The 21,051-nt window shown below is 35.4% G+C and overlaps 1 pseudogene; it reads right to left on the bottom strand.

Moving 5' to 3' along the window:
- Window positions 1-11,332: 11,332 nt before the first annotated feature.
- The window catches only part of LOC118622363, a 36,860-nt pseudogene continuing 27,141 nt past the window's right edge, over window positions 11,333-21,051 (bottom strand).

Below are 21,051 nucleotides of genomic sequence, written 5' to 3' on the forward strand. Positions count from 1 at the left end.
CACTATTATTGTGTCCTCTTACTTTATGACATATTTCATCAACTTTCCCAGGTGAAGATTGATCTGTATCCTCTTACTGCCATCTAGATTGTCAGATATATAGTTTTATTAGGATTGACCTGTCAACCATGAGATGTTGTCAGCTATAACCCTGGAAAATAAAAATAGTTTGTATTTTTTCAGAGCTCTATAAAGTGCTGAGGCAAATCTTCTAGTATGTATGCTCCATTAAAAGGAATCCTTAAATAGCCATTCATTTTAGCTCAAGGCCAAGACCCTTAAATTAAAATGATTGTTTGTGATGCATCATATTTGGCAGGTGAGCAGAAATGTGGTTAAATGTAAAAAGACTTCCTCTAGAATATAAGATGCTATATATCACTGTAGATAACTCATATGTGATAAAAGTTCCATTGTGAGAATAATTACTCTGATAATTTATAATATATATTTTTAGAAGTTTTTAGACCTTGTAGAAATCATTATTTGTATTTGATGAAAAATTCCCTAGTTCTTATATTTCCAGGCTTACCATTGGATTGCTTTACTGCTAAGGAAATTAGTTATTATATTGCTATGATATGAAAGTAGTAATGCTAGACATTGTGAGATTAAATAATTAAAGTGATAAATGAAGTAGAATCCCTGCTCATGGAGCTCATAACTTAATAAGTATGTATTTCCCCAAGGCTTCTTAAATCTATCTTGTAAGAACTGATTTTTCAAACATCTGTCCCGTGTAATGACAAGCATCAAACAAGGATATAGTGGTGTTTTTCAAAGGCTAAAACTGAATCCTATTACCTTGTCCTACCTCCTATTGTGTTTTCTAATTCCTTTCTGATATTTTTAACATCCAATTTCTTTCTATGCACAGAATGGCACATATTTGACCTATGCCTAATGCAGTTCCAATTCCTTCACTTTGATTTTTACTGAGCAGCCAGATGGTGTCAGGTCCTCAATCGTTCCTAATGCCCAAGTAAGCACAGCCCTGGTCCTCATCCAAACCCAAACTTTTGGTTGTTATGCTAAAAGGTATCATAGTAACGGAGCAAAAAGAATAGGACCCTTACAACCCATTTGATTAAAAATCAACCTTTCCTAATAATTTCCATTAGTTTTCAGGACCCTATGAGAATTATAGAATACTTTGTACTCACAAGAATATGTTACTAAAAGTTTTTTTTTCCTCCAAATTCACCAATTCTATTTATCTTCTTTCTTTTATAATTTAATCTACTGTATTTAATTCATATAAAAAAAATCCCAACTGCACTATATAATTTGTGTTCATGTATTGGGTAGGAGTCCTTTATTTTTTATCTTTACCTGAGGACATTTTTTCATTTTTTTTGTTCAGATAGAGTGGGAGGGAGAGAGAAAAAGAAACATCGACGTGAAAGGGACACATCAAGTGGTTGCCACCCGCACAACCCAACCAGGGCAGGGACACACTGCAACCAAGGTACGTGCCCTTAGAGCGAACCGAACCCAGAACTCTTCTGGATTGCAGGCCGATGCTCTAACCGCTGAACCAAACCGGCCAGGGCGGGTAGGAGTCCTTTTTAAAAGTGAATTTGGAAGTCTGCAGCATTAGGGCATCATCAGTGAAAGTCAGGTGTTTAAAAAGAAGTAATGACTGAGCAATGAGAGTTTGTTTTGCATTTATTGTTTAAAATAATTATATCTCATTTGAAGAAAGGTGGGATGTAATAGTCATGATGTAGCCTTTGCCTATTTTTCCAGCTTCTTATTTTGCTGCCTTTTACTACCTTCTACCCATCCTTACACACAAATTTGCATTCTTAGATTATCAGGTTACTAACACTCCCCCAAAGGCATTATAAAATTTCCCATCTGACTGTGATATATTTACTTTGCCACTTAACCAGGAGCTCTTCTTATTCTTTTAGTCTAAGGACCTATTTAGGCTATAAGCTTAGTTCAGAAAGCTTTTTATGCAGCTTTGTTGTTACAGTTTCCACCTTAATGCACACCCATTACAGTAACTATATATATATTATATATATAATTTATCTAGTTCTTATGCTATATTGGAGCTCCTTTGAAACCTGAAATTTTGTTTTATTTAACAATCTATCCTCACTTAATAGAAAATATGCATAAGATGCTCAATTTTATTTGATTATCAGTAACTGACTGACTGAAAAATAAATAGTTGGTAGTTCCCAGAAGTATGTTCCTATAGGTTGGAAAAATCATCATTCTTGTCTTCTACCCTATGGGACTACCATAGGTAAGGTCAAGAAGAAAGAGTAATTAAATCCTGTGTTCACCTCCTCCCATGGACACACTAAAACTATAACCAAAACCACAGAATACTAAGAATAATAAGTGAATACTACAAACAATTATACACCAACAAATTGGACAACTTAGACAAAACGGATAAATTCCTAGAATCATGCAATTATCTGAGAAGGAATCAGAAATAAATGGAAAATATAAACAGGCTGATTACTACTAACAAAATGAAATTACTTATCAAAAAACTCCCAACAAAGTGTGTAAGATCATATGGCTTCACAAGTGAATTCTACCAAATATTTAAGAAGAAATAATACCTATACTTCTTAAACTATGCCAAATAATAGAAAAGAAGGACACATTTTTAAATTAATTCTAAAAGAACAGCATTACACTGATAACAAAATAAGAAAAAGACACTACAAAAAAAATAAAATTACAGTCTAACATCCCTGATGAAAATAGAAGAAAAAATTTCAACAAAATATTAGCAAACCAAACTCAGCATTACATTGAACTGACCATACAGCATGATCAAGTGGAATTTATTCCAGGTATACAAAGATGGTTTAATAACCACAAATATACCACATTTACAAACAAGAGATAAAAATCATATGATCTCAATAGATCAAGAAAAGGCATTTGATAAAATACCTCATCCATTTATGATAAAAACTCTCGACAGAGTGAGACTACAGGGAACATATCTCAATAAAACAAAGGCCATATGAGACAAATCCATAACTAGTATCATACTCAATGGTGAAAAAGCTAAAATTTTTTCTCCTAAAATTAGAATGTGCACTCACTACTTTTATTCAATGTAGTATTAGAAGTTCTAGCCACATAAATCAGAATAATAAAAGTAAATAAAATGGATCCAAAGTGGAAATTAAAAAGTAAAATTGTTATTATTTGCACTTGATATGATACTGTATACAGAAAATACTAAAGGCTCCACCAAAATTTATTAAAACTAATAAATTCAGTAAAATTACAGAATACAAAATTAATATACAAAAACAAGTAATGCTTTTATACACTATTAACTATCAGAAAAAGAAATAAAGAAAACAATGCATTTATAATTGTATCAAAAAACATAGTATACATAAGAATACATTAACCAAGGAGACATAAGTTGTGTACTCTGTAAACTATAAAACATTGATGAAAGAAATTGAAGACAAAACAAATAAATGTAAGGATATATCATACTCATGAACTGGGAGAAATAATAAAATGCCCCTCATACTCAAATAACTGTACATTGAGCTCAATACCTATCTAAATAATAATGCCATTTTTCACTGAACTAAAACAACTAATCCTAAAATTCTTATGTAACCATACCAGACCCCAAATAGCCAAAGCAATCTTGAGAAACAAGAACAGAGCTGGAAGTATCACACTCCCTGATTTCAAACGAAACTACAATGATCTAGAACCAAAACACTATTTTAATGGTACAGGGACAGACATGTGGATCAATGAAACAGAATAGAATTCCAGAAATTAATTCACACTTATATATTTAATCTATGACAACGGAGACAGGGATAGATAATGGGAATAGACAGTCTCTTCAATATGGCATTTGAAAAACTGGACAAATACGTCCAAAAAATAAAGCTGGACCACTTTCTTACACCACATATAAAAATAAACACAAAATGGATTAGAAATTAAATGTAAGATTTGACAACATAAAAATTCTAGAAGAAAACATAGGCAGTAAACTCTCTGACTTTGGTGTTATCATATTTTTAAAAATCTGTTTCCTCAGGCAAGGGCAACTAAAGTAAATAAACAAATGGAACTACATCAAACTAAAAAGCTTTTGCACAGCAAAGGAAATCATCAGTAAAATGAAAAGACAACCTATTAAATGGGAGAAGACATTTGCAAATAATATATTTGATACAGGGTTCAAACCCAAAATATATAAAGAAAACAAACGGACATCAAAAGAAACAATCCAATTAAATAATGGTCAGAGGATCTGAGTAGACATTTCTCCAAAAAAGACATACAGATGGCCAACAGATATATTAAAAGATGCTCCACATCACTAATCATTAGGGAAATGGAAATTAAACCCATATTGAAATATCACCTCACATCTTTCAGAATGGCTACTATCAAAAGATAACAAAGAATATGTGTTGGTGAGTATGTGGAGGAAAGAAAACCCTCGTGCACAGTTTATGGAATTGTAAACTGGTCTAGCCACTATAGAAAACAGTGTGGTTTTTCTTTAAAATGTTAAAAATAGAACTACCATACAATTCAGCTATTCCATTTATGGGTATTAGCCAAAAGAAATGAAACCACTAATTTGGAGATATAAGCACTCTATGCATACTGCATCTTATTTACTATAGCCAAGATATGAAAGCAACCTGTGTGTGTGTGTGTGTGTGTGTGTGTGTGTGTGTGTGTAATAAAATATTACTCAGCCATAAATCTTACCATTTGCAACAATATAGATGGAGCTAGAGAGTATTATGCTAAGTCAAATAAATCAGAAAGACAAGGGCAAATGCTGTGATTTCACTTTTACATGGAATCTAAACAAACAAAACAAAACAGAAACAGACTCACAGATACAGAGAACAAACTGACGGCTGCCAGAGAGGAGAATGTTTGAGGGGATGGGTGAAAATGACAAAGGAGAATAAGGTACACATTTTCACTTATAAAATAAATAAATCACAGGAAATAACGTAAGCATAGATAAAACAGTCAATAATATAATAATGTGTGTGGTAAAAGAGGGTCACTAGACTTACGGTTGTGATCACATTGTTAAATATATAAATGTACAATCCCTATGTACTAAAACTAAAACTAATATAATATGGCATGTCAAAAAATAAATTTAGCCCTGATCAGTTTGGGTCAGCAATTAGAGCGTCGGCCTGAGGTCCTGAGAGACCCGGGTTCGGTTCCCGCTAAGGGCACGTACCTCGGTTGCAGTTTGTCCCCGGCCCTGGTTGGGTCATGCATGTGGCAGCCACTCAATGTGTCCCTTTCACGTCGATGTTTCTCTCTCTCTCCCTCTCTCTCCCTCCCACTCTATCTGAACAACAGCAACAACAAAAAATGGGAAAATGTCCTCAGGTGAGGATAAAAAAATAAATAAAAAATAAATTTAAAAAATACATTATAAAATGACTAGTCTTAGTTCCAAATGAAATACTTAAGATGATACCATCCTGCCCCTGAATTATGAAATTCATGTATAAATATTTATTATATATAATTTTATAAAATATACATACTTTAAGAATATTCATTTTGAAATACAGACATTGTAAAGTATATGACCATCTGACCACTATGCTATACATCTGAAACTAATTCAAATTAATATTGAGTGTGAACTGTAATTTAAAAAATAAAAATAATTTAATTAAAAAGTAAAAGGAAATGATATTAATTACTTAAAAATATTGAATCAAGTTCCGAGTCACTAGAAAAATCTTCAAATTCTACTAAGATCCTTGCAGATCAGTTAAATGGGCAAAGGTGTTGCATGCTGCATAAAATAGCTTAAGGGCTCTGTTAAAGGAAGAGTGTAGGCCCTTCTTAGAAGCACTGATATTAATAAACAAAGAAACACAATCTCCACAAACCTAAAACAAGAAGTCTTTGCATCAACTAAATCAAATCAAACTTTCAGCTAAGCAGAATAAGACAGAGGTGAGTTTCCCTGTTGATCACTGCTAGACTAAAAGCAGTAATTCTTATCCATAATGTACAACTTCTTTTACTCTCAACTTGTACCATTTGATTCTCCTTGGAATTCCTAATTCTGCACACTCTATTCCCTACACGATTATCATCTTCCTCAGTTAAAAATAAGTTTTAACAGTTTTATTGAGGTATAACTGATATATAAAAAATTACTCATAATACAATTTGATAAGTTAGGTCATGCAGATACTCATAAAACTATAACCACAATCAAGGTAATAGACATATCCATCACCTCTAAAAACTTCTTTATGTTTCTTTGTTTTTTAAATTTGGGTTTTTTTGTTTGTTTGTGGTAAGAACAAAACATGAGATCAACTTGCTTAACAAATGTTTAAGTGCACAATATGGTATTACTGACTATAGGAACCATATTGTAGAGCAGATCTCTAGATCTATTTGTCTTACATGATTGAAGCACTATACCCATTGAACAACAGCTGCTCATCTCTCCACTCCCAGCCCCAGGAAACCATGATTCTCCGTTCTGTTCTAGAAAATTGGCTATTTTTATATCTCATATAAGTCAAGTCTTACAAGATACGTTCTATTATGAGTGGCTTATTTCGCTTATCATAATGTCCTTCCAATTCATGTTGTCACAAATGGCAAAGTTTCCTTCTTTTTTAATGGCTGAATAACATACCGTTGTAGTGATATAATACATTTTCATTATCCGTTCATCCATCAGTGGACACTTAGGTTGTTCCCATGTCTTGGCTATTGTGAATAATGTTGCAGTAAACATGGATATCCTTTCTGAGATCCTGATTTCAATTTTTTTGGATATATACCCAGAGTGAGATTGTTGGATTATATGATAGATCTATTTTAACATTTTGAGGATCCTTTATACTCTGTCTTTTTCACAGCAGCTACACATTTCACATACCCACCAATAGTGTACAAGGTTTTAATTTCTCCAGACGCTTATCAACTCTTTTTTTCTATTTCTTTCTGATAATAGCCAACCTAGCAGGTGTGAGGTGATAACTCATTATAGCTTTGCTTTGCATTTCTCTAGTAATTAGTGATTTTAACCATCTTTTTATGTAATTGTTGGCCATTTGTGTTTGTGTGTGTGTGTGTGTGTGTGTGTTTGAAGAATTATCTATTCAGGTTCTTTGCTTATATTTTTAATCAGGCTATTTGTTTTTTGTTTTTTGCTATTGAGTTGCAAGAGTTTCTCATGTTTTTTATTTATTAACCCCTTATCAGATATGTGATTTACAAATGTTTCTCCTATTTTATAGGTTGCTTTTTCACTCTGTTGATTGTTTTTCTGAAATCACATAATCAATTCAATAGACACTAAGAAAGCATTTGACAAAATCCAACGCACTTTCATGATAAAAATGCTCAACAAACAAGGTAAAAGGAATGTACCTCAATGTAATAATGGATATATATGACAAGGCTACAGTCAATATCAATCTCAGTGGTGGAAATTAAAAGCTTTTTCTGCAAGATCAGAAATAAGACAAGGTTGCCCACTCTCACCACTTCTATTCAACATAGTACTGAAAGTTCTAAGCAGAGCAATTAGGAGAGAAAATTAAATAAAAGGTATCCAAATCAGAAAGTAAGAAGTAAAACTATCTCTGTCACAGATGACATTATCTTATATGTAGTACTACTTAAAGACTTTGGGGAAACAACTGTTAGAACTAATATTCAGTGAAGTTGTAGGATATAAAATAAACAAATAAAAATTTGTTGTATTTGTGTACATTAACAACAAACTAACCCCCCTTCAAAAGTAGGAAACAATCCCATTTACAATAGCATCAAAAATAATATATGTAGAAATAAACTTAACCAAATAGGTGAAAAATGTCTACAATGAAAATTATAAAATATTGATGAAAGAAATAAAACACAAATAATTGAAAGGATAACCCATGTTCATGAATCATAAAACTTAATATTGTTAAAATGTTCATACTACCCAAAGATATCTATAGATGCAATGTTATCCCCATTAAAATCCCAATGGCATTTTGTAAAGAATGAGAAAAAAAATCCTAAAATTCATATTGACCCATAAAAGACCCAGAATTGCCAAAGTGATCTTGAAAAAGAACAACAAAGCTGGAGGCATCAAAATTTCATAATTCAAAATGTATTTCACAGGTATGGTATAACACTTGACACTGGCATAAAGATAGAGATACAGACCAATGAGACAGAATACAGAGCCCAGCAATATGCCTAAGGACGTGTGGTTAAGTGACCTCTGACAGGGATGCCAAGAATATATAATGGAGAAAAGAAAGTCTGTTCAACAGACAATGTGGGAAAAACTAGATTCCCAAGTACGAAAAAATGAAATTGTATCCCCATCTTATACTTTACATGACAGTCAATTCAAGATGAACTAAAAAACTCAAACATAACACCTGAAACTATAGAAATACTAGAACAAAACATAAAACAAAATCTTCTTGATATTTTTCTTGTCAATTACTTATTGGTCAGGGCACAAAAAGCACAGAAAACAAGAGTAAAAATAAACAAGTGGGATTATATAAAACTAAAAACTTCTGCAGAGTAAAGGAAACAATCACCTCTCTTGACTTTAAATATTTCAATGTGAATTGTTAGCCTTTTGACCTCAATATTCTAGTATAGCTCAGCTCAAAAATTTCACTTTATTTTTATAAGTGTGAAAAATAATTTTCATTAGCCCTAGGCCATCAAAAGACCTCCATCTGTACTAGACCAGTCTCTCCACAGTTGTCATAGAAGAAAAGGAGAGAACACTTAAATATTTGGATATCATGAAAAAATGTTGTTAGAAGAACAACTTTATTTTTATTTATTTTTATTATTTTTTTTGGTAGGTGCCCCTAGCGGGAACTGAACCTGAGACTCTCTGGTCCACAGGTCAACGCTCCAACAGCTGAGCCAAACCGGCCAGGGCAAGAACAACTTTATTTTTAAAATTCAGGTGATTTTCTTTCAATCATTTAAGTCTGCAAGCAAATAGTAACGTCAAATTTCAGGATGTTTTTTTCATGTAGAGCTACACAAAACATTTTCTATGTTGTATAACACTGTAAATTATGTTTTTAAAAAATATTTCTACCTAATTTGCTCCATATCCTGAAAGCTCCTGATGCTTTGCTTATACGTTAGTAAAATGTCAACTGTCAACTCGCTGACAACATGTATCGTTTGGACAAAGATACCATAATATTGCCTTAAGTGAAATACAATCATATTGATATTTAGCTTTGAAAACCATTTCTTAAACAGTATTTTATATTGGGTTCATTGAATATCAGAATTGATATTGGCAAAGTATCTCTAAGGTAAAAAGTAATGTAGTTTACACAAAATTATTTCTTGAGCAAGTTACATCACAAAATTTGCCTCAACTCACTTCTTTAAAGAAAAATATTTGGCCTCAAATCACTTCTTTAAAGAAAAATATTTGCAGTCTTTTTATTGATAACATTACTGAGACATTTATTTTATACATTTAAATTATCTTGAGATGTGATCATAATATTAAGGTATGGTGTGATCCAGAAATGAAAATACACAAAATAATTTTAGGAACACTTCTATTTCTACCTGCATGTACACTTATAAATTATACAACAATACATATTTATTTGAAAATAAAGACTTAGAAAAATGACACCAATTCATCTAATATTTACCTAGGTGTGACAAGAAACCTTTTATGCAAAAGTGAAAACTGAAGTAGAAATAACACTTTCAACTTAGTTTTCTAATGTCTTAAAAATCACATCAATTTTACAAATCACTGTTTCTTAGGACAAAGCTATACTTGTTCCCCTCCCATTTCTGCCATGCTTATAACAAAACATACAAAGTACTCAAACACAGTACATTGAAGTCTTACATTTCAAGCCAGTTTAATATAAAGAATAGCAATTCAGCCCTGGCCGGTTTGGCTCAGCGGTTAGAGCGTTGGCCTGCGGTCCTGAGAGACCCGGGTTCGGTTCCGCTAAGGGCATGTACCTCGGTTGCAGTTTGTCCCCGGCCCTGGTTGGTTGTGTGGGTGGCAGCCACTCGATGTGTTCCTTTCACATCGATGTTTCTCTCTCTCTCTCTGTTCCTCTCTCTCCCTCCCACTCTACCTGAACAAAAAAAAATGGAAAAAAAAAAATGTCCTCTGGTGAGGATAAAAAAAAAAAAAGAATAGCAATTCAAATCATTTTTATATTTCTACTTAAGTTTATATTGCGCCAAAATTATTTTACATGGAAGAACTAGTTGATGATTCATGATAATACTTTAGGAACAGTTGTTGACCTATATTAATGGACATTTCACAGTCCACTTAAATAAATTTTCTAGTATGCACCAAATCATCTAACAAATCTATTTTGAGAGCAGATAGTCATTATTTTCTATTACTGCCTTTGAGAAATACACTGACTTTATAAAATGTTTAAATCAGTCACAGTACCTGGTAATAGCATTTGACTAATATCTGAAAGTTCTTTATTTATTGTTGAGTCTATATGACTATTTTTTAAATACAATGTGTATTTTTAAAAAAGACAAAGAGCCCGACTGTTGTGGCCCGTGGACTGAGTGTCCTCCCATGGACGGAGAGGTCCTGGTTCTATTCCATGCCCAGGTTGTGGCTCAATCCCGTAGTGGGCATACAGGAGGCAGCTGATGGATGTTTCTCTCTCACATCGATGTTTCTATCTCTCTCTCTCTCCCTTCCTCTCTTTCTAAAAAAAATCAATAAAAATATATATTTTTTTTAATTTAAAAAATAAATAGAATAAGTATTTGTCCTTTTAGCCAGTGGAGAAGAATTTTAAGAGAAATTATAAGAATAATATTTCAATGCTGGCTTCTAAGCTACAGTTTATATAATTTAAAAGTTCAATTCTTATTATTTTGTTGCAAAACCTGTTTGTTATAATAATAGTAACCAATATTAGAGTCTTAGAAAATCATGATTACAATTAAAAGCTTGGAACAGCATGATAAAGCTAATGACAACCTCTTGAATTCCATTTTTAGTTAGTTCTATGTCCAAATAACATTTTTAATGGTTTCAAATAACCTAACTGATTAGCCAGCATTAGTCTAGGAATCTTTTTCAGTGTTCTGTTATATAACTTTGCCATCAAAAAGTATAGTAAGCATACTGATTTGTTGTGAATAAAAAGGTCAAGTACTTAAATACTAGTGGTTCCTGTGACAGGGTAAATATCCTTCTTCAAGTAATATTCTCCCTAAAATTAAAGTAACATTTTATTTTCCCCTCTGAGAGTTTATTAAGGAAAGAAAATCACAATTTTTTTCAGTTAAGGTGAAAAAATTGCTTCATATATTCATATGTTATAAAAGTCACTGCTTGAGAGGGAATGCAGTGAATGTGATTCAAAAATAAACCACATTGCCCGGCTGGTGTGGCTCAGTGGTTGAGTGTCAACCCATGTACCAAGAGGTCGCTGGTCCTGGTCAGGGCACATGCCCAGGTTGTGGGCCTGGGTCCCAGTGAGCGGCAGGCAGGAGGTCGCCAATCAGTGTTGTCTCTCATTGATGTTTTTATATCTCTCTCATTCTCCCTTCCTCTTGCTCTAAAATCAATAAAGAAGAAAAATGTATTTATATAAAAAAGTAAAATAAAGAAAAAATAAATAAACATTATAATCATTTTCAAATTCCATGGTGTCCATAGACATGCTTCATAGTCTCCTGCATGGTAAGGATCTTTCCAGATGTGGAAGAACACTTCCTAATTGCACTCGCCTAGATGTTACATTAAATGAGTAGGATATTGTCTGTGCTATTGCTCCAGCAACACCAACACAAAGAAAGTTTATGTGAGTTCTCAAAACTAAGACATTAGGATCTTCTGATGAAGGTCTGCCAAGAAGGATGGGAGCATGGGAAAACCCAACACTCTTTAAGGAACCAAAATTAAAAAATGAAACACCTGTGTATGGAGCCTATCCTAAGACAGTGGGCATCAGGCCTCCATAGAACCCAAATGAACTGTCTTCCTCTCCTAAGTTGTTTTGAATGCTTGAATAATTCCCATGTAAGAGTGTTCCCCTTCACCTGGAATGTTAGGTGCATTCTAACCATGTCAAGAGGGTAAATACAGACAACTGCTGTTATACCTGCCATGGATCCAGCCATTAATCTGTGCACATGACCAGATTAACATTTTATAATGCTCAAGCTCCGTAAACTGGATTGCACCATCAAAATATTCGAATCAGACTTCCAGTCAAGATGGCGGGTAGGTAAACGTGGTATCGCCTCCTCCCACAACCACATCAAAATTAAAACTAAACTACAGAACAACCAACATGCAAAACAACTTGACATGGAGCTGAATGGAAGTCCTACAACTACAAAATTAAAGAAGCAGCCACACCGAGACTGGTAAGAGGGGCAGAGGTGCGGATAGGCTAGTCCCACACTCACGTGTGGCTGATAAAAATCAGGAGACACCTCGGCTGGGAAGGTCCTCCCTGAGGACTGAGGGGTCCCCGTCCCACACCAGGTGCCCCGCTCAGGGTTCCAGTGCCAGGAAAAGAAGTCCCCATCACTTCTGGCTGGAAAACGAGCGGAAACTGAGGCTCAGGGAGGCTGTGGCTGCGGAAGCCCCAGGCAGCTCCTCTTAAAGGGCCTGCACACGAACTTACTCGGACTCGCTCCTTCCAGGCTCCAGCATTGGGGAGGCAACTCGAAAGGCACCAGAGACATACGGGGAAGAACTAAGTTGTTTGGCCTTGGGTAGAGGGCTAGAGAAGCAGCTTTCTTCTGGACAGATGTGCTATCAGAGGCTTTTGTTCCTCTGGTGAGCCCGTCCCCCACAAGGCCAGCAGACAGCAGCCATATCTGGGACTCCAGCAACCCGGTTCACACTGTTTGCCTGCCCTGGTGACTCCCTGAGGCCCCACCCCACCCAACTTTCAGGCCCACTCAAACTGTTTCTAGTTGCTTTACCATAGGATTGGCCTGTCTTGGATCCTGATTTAGATTTTCCTAAATTCTCTCAAACAAGGAGTATCTGGCCTCAGTGAGCCCCAAACCTCTCCTTAAGTGGCCCCAGGCCTGGCACTAGAAGCAGCCAGTCTTACTTCACAGCTTGACTTTGCCTGGGCACCTCCAAGCCCAGCACAAGAAGAAGCCATCTGAAGACTGCTTTGTAGTTTATGCCTGGTGGCCCCGAGTAGAACACAGGCAATGGCTGACCTGGCCCCAGAGCCAGCACACCCATAGACAGCTTCAGACTAAGGTGAATCACCACCACCCAACCACCTCCACAAGTCACACACTCAATGAATGGACTCAGTAGGTACCAGAGCCTTGCTGAAGTAAGTCTTTCTCTGTGTGGTGGGCCCCTGCACAGCTGATCATCCAAGGCAGTCAAAGGTCAGTAGATAATGGGCACAGCCAGTCCTTGCAGCTGATCAGCCTGAGTAAATCCCTCTCGTTGGTGTGCAAACAGCAATCAAGACTCAATTACAACGGAAGGGTATAAAGTCCACATGAGGGGTGCACCTCGAGGGCCCAGCTGGGAGACCAGGGAGGCTGTGCCACTGGACCCTACATCAGATCTACTATTACAAGCCACCCTAGGAAGCTTAGAGACATAGAAATTCTACCTAATACATATAAACAAACACAGGGAGTCAGCCAAAATGAGGAAACAAAGAAACATGTCTCAAATGAAAGAATAGAACAAATCTTCAGGAAAGGAACTAAGTGAAATGGAGATAAGCAACCTAACAGATGCAGAGTTCAATGCTCAATGAACTTAATGAGTACTTCAGTGAACTTAGTGAGGGCCTCAAGAGTATAAAAAAGGACCAGTGAGAAATAAAAGATGCACAGTCAGAAATGAAGGAGGCACTAATTGAAATAAAGATTAATTTACAGAGATTCAATAGTAGAATAGGTAAAGCCAAGAAGGAAACCATCGATTTGGAATATAAGGAAACAAAAAACACTCAATCACAACAGCAAAAAGAAAAAAGAATCCAAAAAATGAGGATAGTGTAAGGAGCCTCTGGGACAACTTCAAGTGTACCAACATTTGCATCATGAGGGTGCCAGAAGGAGAAGAGAGAGAACAAGAAATTGAAAACCTATTTGAAACAATAATGACAGAAAAGTTCCCTAACTTGGTGAAGGAAACAGACATACAAGTCCAGGAAACACAAAGGTCCCAAACAAGATGAACCGCAAGAGGTCCACACCAAGACACATCATCATCAAAATGCAAAAGGTTCAAGACAAAGAGAGAATCTTAAAACAGCAAGAGAAAAGCAGTTAGTTACTTACAAGGGAATCCCATAAGACTGTCAGCTGATTTCTCAAAAGAAACTTTGCAGGCCAGAAGGGAGTAGCAAAAAAATATTCACAGTTGATGAAAAGCAAGAACCTACAACCAAGACGACTCTATCCTGCAAAGCTATCATTTAGAATCAATGGCTATATAAAGAGTTTCCCAGAGAAGAAAAAGCTAAATGAGTTCATCACCACCAAACCAGTATTATATGAAATGTTGAAGGGTCTTCTTGAAGAAAAAGAAGATCGAAAATATGAACAAATAAAATGGCAATAAATACATATCTATCGACAATTGAATCTACAAACAAAATGAACAAGCAGAACAGTATCATTCTCATAGATGCAGAGAAGATTTTGTTGGTTGCCAGATGGGAGAGTGGTTGGGGGAATGGGGGAAAAAGGTGAAGCAATTAAGAAGTACAAATTGGTTGTTAGACTGACAAACCTCAAAGGGAAGGGAGTACGGGGGTGGGAAGAAATAAACCAAAGAACTTATATGCATATATGCATAACCAATGGACATGGACAACCATGTGGGAAAGGCAGGAGGGGGGCAGGAGCACAGAGGAGGAGGTCAATAGGAGATAAAGAGGGAACATCTATAATACATTCAACAATAAAGTTAAAAAAAATTCGAATCATCAATTCACTATTGCCTTTATATAATCCAAGATATCCCTCCTTTTGTGGAACAGCAGGCAATGCAGAAAATACTCCTAAAGGTTTATAATGATGATTGTGAGTTTGTAGTAAAACTTTTACTCAATCCAAAGGAGCCACTGTGGCTTTAACACAGCAGCCCGCAACAGCTCTGGCCAGGAAAGAGTGCAGCCAGTATAAGTTTCTATGGGCTGTGGGCCCTCCGGCTCCTGCCTTCTGCTACATCTCCTATAGGGCATCACGGTTGTGGGGGGCGTCTGCCTGTCCAGGGCCACGACTACTGACATCAGGAGCAGGGCCCCATCAGACGCTTTAGTTGTCAATTTAAAACCCAAAGGCTGGGGCCATGGCCATTGCTGACTCTGACAGGGCGTCAACCACTGCCTGGGCGGGGCGGAGTCTCGAATCATTTCTCAATCAAAGTCTTCCTTTGGTACATCAAGATAATGTGATCAAAGTGAAAAGTTTCTAATGTCATTATTAAGTAATTAATCCCAGACTATCAAGGATAAATAGACCCTCTATTCTTCAAGTAATTCATAAAGTCCATATTCTTATGTGAAAATCAAAGAGTCTCACCACCTCTTTAACCTAGATAACGACTATTCTGTTTTGATATCAAAGTTGGGATCAAATGAACAGTTAACAGTGTACAAATAAAAATTGATGATCAAATAGTTCTTTTTCTGTGGTTCTGGAAGATAGCAAAATACTCCTCTTCCTTTCTATTTCTAGTAATCTAATTTATTTCCTTAAATTAAAAATAAAGCAGAAAACTGAGCCATTTTTAGGCAAATAAAGAAAATCTGGGTGCTTAGTATTTTTTCTGTTTTTCTTTTACAAATGTAATGCATTCACCCTTTAGTAGATGCTTTGGGATATTTCAACTTTGCGTAGTGAAATAATTAATAATTATGTATTTTTCCAAAGAGTACTCAGCATCATAATGAAGGTGAATGCCAATATCTTCATTTTCATGCATTTTGGAGGAAAGCCACTAATGTTATGAGGTGGTATGACATACCCACATAATAATTTGTTTCTTAAAGGCAAACATGGGTTTCTTTAAGCAATTAGTCAAAGGTCTTTGTAAAGTTATCTGTACTCTTGAAGAATAAATTGAATATACAAATCCTCAGCTTAAAGCCTCTATCCCCCAACCCCCCTTTTTTTGGCAGCAATCCTGCTAGCTTCTCTCTTTTTTTCCTCAAAACATTAGATTTACTTTTATTGCACAGCACACATATCAGAACAAACTGCTATACACTCAGCTTCAAATCATTTTGGGGGAAAAAAATAAACAAAATTGCAGTTGCTTTAGTTATCCAGTCCTGACGTTGGGACTCAAAGCTGGCTGGAGGAGGAGTTCTGGCCCCTGAGAGCAGCTTCCTCCAGGTGGCTGCCCAGATTTCTGCAGCCGCATGCCTGGGCCTCTGTAAGACAAGGCCTCTGCAGGGGAGGCAGCCTAGGGACCGGGAAGGCCTCTGCTTTCAGCAGGCCTGGGTGCTGGCCCCCGGGGGCAAGGAGACATTTCTAATGAATCTAGATCGGCAAAACCTTTCAGCCTTCAAGGATCTGAAAAGTACTTTACTGTTTTCCTTTTATTGTTATTTTTTAAAAGCCTCTTCCTTAGCTCTTACGCCCTGAGGCAGAGGAGGCACCAACCCCGTCTGCAGGCCTGTGTGCTGCAGGCAGACTAAGGTTGGCAGGTGCCTTCCTAGGGGGATGACATGGGGTGAAGGCCCAAATGGGCCAACGTAGCAGAAAGGAAAGGGAATGGAGAAAGCCCGGAGCAGAAAGGAGGGAAAAAATAAAAACTATTTCCATAGTTTAGAAAGAAGCATGTCCCTGTTTTACAAATTGGGCAAAGGGAAGTTGTGACTATTTCATAGTGTTCCTATAAATTTGACCAAGGAAGAGCCATACAATTACATTAAGATCTCCTGTCCTTACTAAAATTCTTGTCCTGCATCCTCTAAAGTGGCTACTAGTCTGCAGACAGGTGTATTTGTCCCCATTCCCTGACATTTGTCATCCCCAGAGCGACATCAGCGCCAGGGCCTAGGACGGCCTGAGTGGGTGAAGATTTCCACCCTCAGGCCGAGCACTCTCTGTACCACGTGTGGTTTGAGCATTTGGTTCATTATAAAAAAAAACATGAAAATATATTATTGACTTCTATGTCTGTGTATTCTATTTTTTCCTGTGCTACATTAAATAAAATATATTCTACTTTTGAGAAATTGAGGTAGCAGTAATTTTGGGAATCATTAAGATGATTACAGAAGCATTAAATGAAATGTTTCACTTACGTTGTTGCTGAACGACTATCCACACCAGTGACCCTCCCTCCAAGTTCCCCAAAATATTCTGGAGGCATAGGAAAGGAGCTTCTTTTTCAAAAAGCTTTTCTTAAACCGAAAGGTAATCATATTTGGGATTTTCCTATTTTTACTCTCGTGTATTTTTTTGTGAAAAATCATTAAGTCTGGTGTGAAATATTATCTTTTACTCAATTTTCATTTTAAGTAAGAAAATGATCTACAAGTAATATTTTACCTTCCCTCCTGTGAATATCCACAGTAACATGGTCAAACTTATATTATGATGGATAACATTTAAAAACAGTGAATGAATCTTATTTTTCAGAGATGTTTTAGATGTATAGAAATAATGAATAAAAAGTATAGGGAGTTCCCCTATAACTCTTCTCTCACGCCACAGTTTATTATTAACATCTTGTATAGTATGACATATTTGTTAATATTGATGACATAATATAGATACGTCATTATTAACGAAAGTCCAAAATTAGGGTTTACACTTATTGTTGTATTCTTTGCACTTTAACAGAAGCAAAATGTCATACATTTACCTTTATAGTATCATGCAGAACAGCTCCATTGCCCTAAATATGTTCTGTCCTCCAACTGTACATCCCATCTCCTTCCTCCCAAAATCCTGGCAACAACTAATTTTTCAAATCGTTCTATAAATTTGCCTTATCCAAAATGTCACAGTTGGAATCAGACAGCAAGTAACTTTTTCATATCAGCATCTTTCACTTAGCAAGATGCATATAATCTTCCATGTCTTGATAGCTTATTTCTTTCTATTGCTGAATAATGTTACATTATCTGGATGTTTCACAGTTTGTTTATTCGTTTACTTTTTGGTTTCTTCCAATTTGGGGCCGTTAGGAATGAAGCTGACATAAACATCCATGTGCAAGTTATGTGTGGATATAACATTTTTACTCATTTGTTACAGATTCCTAGAAACATCTGAAGTGTGATTGCTGGATTGATTAGTAAGGCACAGTTAGTTTTGTAAAAAGGTGCCAGACTATCTCATAAATCAACTGCGGCATTTCCAGGAGCAACGAGTCGAGTTCCTGTTGCTCCACATTGTTGCCAGCATTGGTGTTTTCAGCAGTGTTAAGTTTTAGTTATTCTAATAGGTACATAGTGGTATCTCTTTGTTTTAATTTATAAGTCACTCAGGATATGTGATGTCTATCATCATTTCATTTACATATTTGCCATCAGTATATGTTCTTTGGTGAAATGTGTACTCACATGAAATACCCATTTTTAAATGGGATTGTTTGTTTTCATTTTGTTTTAAGAGTTCTTTGTATATTTTGGATATAAGTCCTGTATCAGATAGGTGTTTCACAAGCATATGCTCCCAGTTTGTAGCTTACTTTTATTATCAACAGTATTTTTCCCAGAGCAGAAGTTTTTCATTTTAATTGTCAATGTTGTTTTTCATTGATCATACTTTTAGTATTGTATCTAAAAAAAATTTTTTTTTAAATCATAGCCAAACACAAAGTCACCTAGATTATCTCTTATTTTAGCTTCTAGAAGTATTACAGCTTTGTGTTGAACATTTAGGTCTATGATCCATTTTGAGTTAGTTTTATAAAGGTCATGTCATTTTTTATTATAATTTATTCCTGTTTTCTCTGCTATAGTATAAACTATAAGAGAACAGGAACTGTTCCTTACTTTAAATTATAATCCCAAATATCAATATCTGTGTTCAGGGTCAGTATGCATATTTTAAATAAATAAATGGGAGAAGTGATGGCATGTACATGAGTTAATTCCTAATTATTTAGTTGTGTCATTTCATTTTCACTCTTTAAAGTAATTTGACAAATATACCATACTATCGGAAAAGTATCATAAAGGTAAATATTTCAAACGCTATAAATAACTTAGCTCCAAGCATAATAGTAATTTTTTTCTATGTAATGCTTCTCTATTGAAAACAGGAGGGAAATAGAAGTGTGCAACAAATTGCAAAAGTACCAATTTTAGACCGGGTATTTACAATAATATTTATAATGTGAAAATCTCCATAATCTTTGAACTCAAATATTTATTACTTTTTATTTCTAAATAAAACACAAGTAAAAATACTTTTCTGAATGTAGGACATAACAATTCCTGGATATTTTAAATATGTTACTTACATTTTAAAGAACAAATAAAAATTTGTGCCAAATCTTGTACATAAATTATGTTCAAACAAGCTCAACCACAAGTTTTACAAATTATCCAGGTATACCTATCTTTGGACATGGCAAATTAAGTTATACATTTAGAGGATCAGCAGTTTTATATATCACAAACTGTATATAAACATGTAAGCTCCATATTTTAATACAGATATGGAATTTAAGCTGATCTAATAGAAACACCTTACGCTTAATAATATCATAAAATTGGTTATAGAAGGCACTTTTCGGATGTTCTGAGTAATTGAAATAGGGCTCATATGATTTAAAATGCCTCTGAACGAGACAGCAAAGGCCATTGAGAAGGACAAACAGTACATGGAGCTAAGGGATTGTGAGTAAACCTGTTTGGACTTGACTTGTAGTAAAATCTGTATGGAGTAAAGCATAAGAGAGCATTTTTATTTTGATATCTAAAAGCAACTAATAATAGAATAAAAATAAATAATGAGCATAGAATGAAAGATACTCTAAAAAGATATATATGTAAACATTGATTCAAAATCCTATTATTAATTTGTATGATAAATATATGCTAATAAGACAAGAATTTATTCAATTTTGTGTTTTATTCTAAATTGAAAAACCCAATGTGTTCATATTGGGTTTACAAATTAAATTTTACAGTAGGAATAAAAGTTGAAGATACATACAGTCAGCCCCCGTTTATCATGGTTAATCAGTTCCTGATTCTACTGCGATAAATGAATTTCCGTGAATTAGGATCCTTTACTTATACACAGTCGTCCCTCGCCACTTTGTGCTCCAATGTTTGCAGCTTCTCTCCATCGTGGTTTTAACTATATTCGAAAAAACTGCAATAGAGTGAAGCCTGAACGTTGAAGTGCGATGTGGCGAGGGACAACTGTATTATTATTTTATTTATTTATTTTTTATCATCACCCAAGGACATTTATGCATTCATTTTCAGATAGAGTGGGGGGGGGCATCAATGTGAGAGGGACACATTGACTGGTTCCCATCCACAGGACCCCAACTGGGGCCGGGGACAAACCACGACCGAGGTACGTGCCCTTAGTGGGAACCGAATCTGACACTCTCTGGTCCATGGGCCGACACTCTAACTGCTGAGCCAAACTGGCTGGGGCTTATTTTTTTTAACAGATGTCCCTTCTTTTCCCCCCATTGACACCCTCCATCCCACTCCAGTCCCCACCTTCACCATACTATTGTCTGTGTCCGCTGGGTGTACATATGTGCACATAAGTTCTGTGGTTTATCTCTTCTGCCTGCCACCCTCCTCCCATCTGAGTTTGTCAGTCTGTTTCCTACTTCCATGTCTCTGGATCTATTTTGTTCATCAGCTTATTTTGTTCATTGCATTCCACAAATAAGTAAGATTATGTAATATTTGTCTTTCTCTGATTGGCTTGTATATTCAATTTTATGTTGCATTTCAAATAGAAAAAAAAAACACAATGTATTCATGGTCAGTCTAAAGTGATATTATATTTTACAGTAGAAAAAAATGTTGAAGATACATATTTTAAAAAAAGAGA

Source organism: Molossus molossus, unplaced genomic scaffold (assembly GCF_014108415.1).
Source record: "Molossus molossus isolate mMolMol1 unplaced genomic scaffold, mMolMol1.p scaffold_m16_p_9, whole genome shotgun sequence".
Taxonomy (NCBI): Eukaryota; Metazoa; Chordata; class Mammalia; order Chiroptera; family Molossidae; genus Molossus; species Molossus molossus.